The sequence below is a fragment of the Pyxicephalus adspersus genome, chromosome 6 (assembly GCF_032062135.1).
Source record: "Pyxicephalus adspersus chromosome 6, UCB_Pads_2.0, whole genome shotgun sequence".
NCBI lineage: Eukaryota > Metazoa > Chordata > Amphibia > Anura > Pyxicephalidae > Pyxicephalus > Pyxicephalus adspersus.
Window position 1 is genome coordinate 29,137,973 of NC_092863.1, and position 6,098 is coordinate 29,144,070.

Genomic DNA, 6,098 nt, shown 5'->3' on the forward strand with positions numbered 1-6,098 from the left:
TATAAGAATTTTTGTACTGGTAAAATAATAGGGTGACAGTTTCTTGCATAGACCAAGCCAGTAAACTCCACTATAAAGTGTGTGTCTGCTTTCCTCCTTTGAGCAGGATTACCAAAAAGTGCGGTCAGATGTAAGTTTCTACTAAAATTTATCAAAATGCACACATTTTTGGGTAAACTATACCTTTCTGGCACCCATCCTTAATGCCATTTAATAGATACATCACTATTTATGCCACCCACTTTAACAAATATCAGGAAAGTAAAGAAAAGGGAGAGGGAACAGAAAATAAATTTCCATAGCTTTCACAAATACTGCCACTAGCATCAATGCCACAGCTATCAAATCAACATAGTTTGCAAAATATACTATACAGACTAATACATATTTTTTGTATTAGCTAGGATCTGTGCATCAGAGCAATGATTCAAAGAATAGGTTGGAGATACCAGTAACACTATACCCCCAAAGATCCTTGTGTAAACCCCTGCTGTTGAGTACATTAAAATGTATTTGAATACTCTTAGAAGCACTGATCAAAGAGAATTAATTTTAGCTCCCAACATGTATTGTATTTCTTTGCTATGAGTAAATGTGTTCGCTGGATTGTTTTGGACTCTCTAACGTTTGATGTTAGCTCATCCTGGGACTTTCTTATGTGGATTTTACTTACTCCATCCACCCATTTTGCCCTCAAAACTGCCATGGCTATTCGTGACATAGATTCAACAAATTGCTGCAAATACTCCTCAGGGATTTTGGTTCACATTGACATGATAACATCACACAGTTGATGGTTATTTGTCAGCTGCACATCCAGGATGTTAGTCTCTAGATCCACCACATCTCAAATTGAGATCCATTGACTGTGAAGGCCATTTATGTTAAGTGATCTCATTGTCATGGTCATGAAATCAGATTGAGATTATTTACATTTTGTAACACAGTGAATTGTCTTGTCAGAAGTTTGCACCAGATGGGTAAACTGTGATCATCAGGAATGGATATGATCAGCATGATACTAAGTGGGCTGTGGCAGTTAAATGATGCTCAGTTTGCACTAAGGGGCCTAAAGTCTGCCAGGAAAACATCCACCACACTATCACACTACTGCCACCAGCCTGAACCATTGATACAAGGCATTTGTTTACACCAAATTCGGATCCTATTATCTGAATATCACAGCAAAAATAGAGACTCATCACGTCAGCAATGTTTTCCAATCTTCCTTTGACTGATTTTGATGATACAGTTCCAGCCTTTAGTAGCCTTCTTAGCAAACAGTAGTGGCACCCAGTGTGGTCTACTACTGATGTAGCCCATCTGCTTTAAGGTTCGATGTGTTGTGTTTTCAGGGATGGTCTTCCACATAGCTCACTTGCAAGAAATGGTTATTTGACTTACTCTTCCTTTCTATCGGCTTCAACTAGTTTGTCAACACAGACTGTTCTCTGACCTCTGCCATCAACACAGCCTTTTCATCCAGAGAACTGCCAGTCACTAGAACTTTTCTTTTTTTGGATCATACTCTGTAAACCCACCAGACCAGCAGTTTCTGAAATACTTAGACTAGCCAACCTGGAAACAATAACTATCACAGTCCCCTACGTGTGCATCCTGTTGCTTGGTTTGAACTTTAACAGGTTGTCTTGACAATGTCTACGTGCATAAATACATTAGGTTTCTAGCATTTGGCTAGTATTTGGCTGATTAAATAATAATGTTAACAAGCAAGTGAACAGGTATACCTAATAAAGTAGCCAATGAGTGGTAGACTGTTTACTACCTACTACATGCTACAACATCTGCACTCGGATTATAATTTCACAGAATGGGTCTACTTTAAATATATTATTTTTTGGTTTTATTCAATTTGCACAAATTATGTTATTAATTATTATGGAGCATTACTGAGTTTTGGACTGAAACGTGGCAGTTTGGAAACATGGGGCAACTCCTAAATAATACATGGGAGGAGGTGTTCGGTGATGCATATTAACATCTCCAGTGTGTTGGACATCCTTCCTTTTCTGCTCCCACACATTTACCCAGCTGCATTAGAGTCCTCACTCTCAGTAGACCTGACTCATGGTCTCCTAATAAATTATTGAGCGCATGTGACCTCTAAAAGTGCATACATCTAAAGATTGGTCTGTTATTTTAGGAAGCCACATTCAGGGAAAAAACTTTGTATAACTCTAGTTAGTAATATTTTAAGTCACAGGATTGGATCTTCTTGGTAAAGAGGACTAATGATCACTGTTCATTGCAGATGTTTGTTAAGAAATGACTACAACATAATCTAAGATACAGCTGTATTATTAGATCATGCATAGAGTTGTATGCATAAGCAATACAGAAGTATTTTCAAGGCTACCCAAAGTGTCAGTTAAGACACTTTAGGTAAGCTGTAGTAAGAATAGAGCTTCCCTGCCTATTCATCAGTCAAACGCCTAGGCCCCCTCTAGTACAATACTTAGATTATTCAAGTTAGCAGTTTGCATCAGAGACTGGCCACATAAGGAAGAAGAAGTCGGTGCTTAGGAGTCTAAACACTGCTGATTTGTAACTTAATAGGTCCATTCTTTACTGATTTTACATCTTTATGTATGTTCAAAGCTACCAGAGTTCTGCAGGTGGCCCTATAATATCTTTGAACTACAATTCATTAAATTGCAAGGCTGAATATTAATTTATCTTTTAACACATATTTAATAAGATTAAGAGCTATATCAAGCAATATGTTTTAACCTGTGTATTTTAGCTTTTTGGAGTTTTTTTTTATATTATTATTATTATTATTATTATTATTATTAAAATATATTATTATCCATTCTTTTTAAATTGTCACTGTACTATTGTCACAGTTTTTACAACCATTATGTTAGTTAATCCAGTTACTTTGCACAGTAGTACCAGACCAGGATTCGGACATTATAGACATTTGTGGGATGACAAAAGCCCCCGGTTACTATTAGGGATGAGCGAGAATGCCTCTGACAGTCTCGCAAAAATTTCCCCGAACTTCCGATGGGTCAGCCAAATGTGGACAAACTTCGGCAAAACTTTGCAAATTTCATTGAATTCCAGGGTGCAGGTTTCCACTGTCTCTGGGCTGTTACAGCCCAGTGACCATGAGAACCTACGGTCACAGCTGATTGGAGGCACGAGGGTGCCTCCAATCAGCTGTGACTGCAGGCGAACTCAGATGAACTCAGATTCTCCATTGAGAGTTCATCTGAGTTCAGTTCCCACGGTCACTGGGCTGTACTTGCCCAACCAATGATAAGTACAACCCAGTGACAACCACGCGGGTGTCTCCAATCAGCTGTGACTGCAGGCGAACTCGGATGAACTTTAAATTAGGCGAGAACAGAACCTTGTGGTGAATCACAAGGCTGTTATCTCTTACATGTTCTGTCAGCGAGAAAGGCCCGATTCACCGCAAGACCGAAATTACAAATTTTGCTCGCTCATCCCTAGTGACTATGTACCATCACTTTATCTTGTATTAATAATATATCCAACCAGAAAAAAATGTTTCACTGCTCTATAAAATCAACTTAAGTAGCTGACTTGTTCCCATTGGTCTCTACAAACTTTGGCTGCACATATAAATTTGCTTTGCGTTGTTGTACACACCAGAGCTACCTATTATCTTTAATCAATATTCAGCCACATTGCAGATCTATAGTATCTAGATTTTTGGCATCCCAGTAAAGTTCTGAAATGGTCAGTCAGTACACACTAACTACATACAAAATTTTATTGTAAATACATTTTCCATCACACCTAGTAAATGTCAGACACTTTTCATGAGATGTGACTATCATGTGTTTGCACACAAAAGGCAATATTGTCTGCAGATCAAGTGTAGAAGTTCAATCTAATGTTATAATCAAATAACTTAATGCCATTTAAAGGTTAATGCAACAGAAATGTAGTTTTGACAATTTGCTACACATTAGGCAGGTATAATGCATGTACAGATGCACAGGAAAGGTATTTCATTAATGGCTTTTAGCCTTTAACTGAGTATAGAAATATGTGCCTATGTGTTCCTTGCAGCTCAGTAAATGAATAATGGGTATAATGACAGTTGCAATAAATGCACTGAAAGTATACTGAGTTATAGCTGAGGGAGTGACAGACTTTATCATCTGTGATGCAATATTGCTACAACAATTTTGTTTTTTATAGAACAAAATAGGAAAGAATTATAAAAATCTACCAAATACTAACTAAAAATCTAAGTATTAAATACTCACTTCTCAAATCACTGGAGTAGAAGATACTTTTATTTTCCTTATCAATCTCTACCTGGTATCCTGAACTTTTGTTCTAATGCTCAGGTTGTAGGAGGGCCTTTGGTGTCCTCATTTGAGGATGACATCAGAGCCTGAGGCAGCCACACATGGTTATGCAGGAGAATATAAATAAAACTTTTCCCCCATTCCCAGACAAAAGAAGCATTTGACCACTGCAATGTAGGGTGAGCCCCACCACAAGGGCAGTTATTTTTTTTTTCTAGGAGTTAGGTGTTAATAGCTAAGATACAGTAACAAGATAAAAGATGGGTAAAAGAAAACACATAGATGTAAACTAAAGTTATACAATTATAAATAAAGATATAAACAATTTAGACATTTAGAAACAAGATGATAACACAAACAACACAAAAACCTATATTTATATATAATTAAAATTAAAAAAACATGGAAAGGCCCAAAAATAAAGAAAGGGTAAATGCATTCTTCTGATTGTCTACTGATTGTCATGTTTGGAAGCCTTAGTAATTGAAAGTGACATGCTTACTAATGTTATGATGATCTCTGGAATTGTGATAAGTATACATGCAAAATATTTCATAATGTAAGCGAAGTAGAATTTCTCAAATCAGTGCCCCATGTAAAGTTATTTAGGCTGTGAATTATATTTCAAAACCTGTTATTGAAGTTCATAATATTTTAGCAGTATTTAGGGTTCAAAACTTGGCCAGAACAGTCTACATGAAACTTGTTTTTGAAATAGGTTTTATCCATGCATTCTGATTTCCTCCTAAAAAACAACTAATTACTAATTAAAAAAAAAACTCCTAAACAACCCAATAAAACAACCCATTATATTCACCTGTCTTCTGACCCAGGGCTCCACTGTCTTCTTTTTTCTCTTTCTAGTTGTGATCTTTAGCCATCTTGACTAGGCAGGCTGGGATGACATACCTCCCATGTGGGACATCGCCTGTTCCTTTTTTGGAATAAAGCTCTGCTTGATCACAAAATTTTAAAGTTGAACTTTAGTTCTGCTTTAAACTATGACTGTGCTAGGGCCCCAGAGCGCCACTGATGGAAAGTTAGTGACGTGGCAGTGGTCTCAAAGTGCTACACAATGGGCCTAGTTTATATAAACTCTCCAGGACCGGGAATGATATACTATAATGGGGGAACCTGGGTGATCCAGCAACCTGGAATGGATTTCTTAAAAATCATATGCTACCGGTTGGCAAATGTTTTCACTGCAGGTTTGCGGGATCACCCAGGTTCTCCAAGGATAGTCAATCTTCTCTAGTGTTTAATAGACAGAAATGAGAGCTTTAATAAATCAGGCCTAATATGTTGGTGCTGTTTAAATATGTGATAATAATAGTAATGTAGTTGGTTGCAGTAATGTTTTATATAAGAGTATGAGGTATGCTATTTTGGATTTTTTTACTACTAGAAAACAACTTAACTGCAACTTGCAAGTTGCAGTTATGGTCCAGCTTATGTATCTGGTATCCTTACCCGACTATTCCTGTTTATTATGATCCTTTTTGTGGGTATACAGTCCAGGAGTGATAGTTTATGTTTCTCCGGATGAGTTTAATGATCATTATGTTCTCTCTCTGTGTTCTCTGGATACACGTAAACACTGGCTGAAGAACACAGGCACCTTGGCCCAATACCAGAGCTAGTGTGTTACAGCCAAGAAGTATCTAAGCACAGCATTTAATAGGACAACCAGTTCTTCAGCATGTCAGCAGTGGATAATCTGCTAACAACTCATTTTAATTGTATGTACACATATACAATTTTGGAAATAGAAACTCAATCATACGT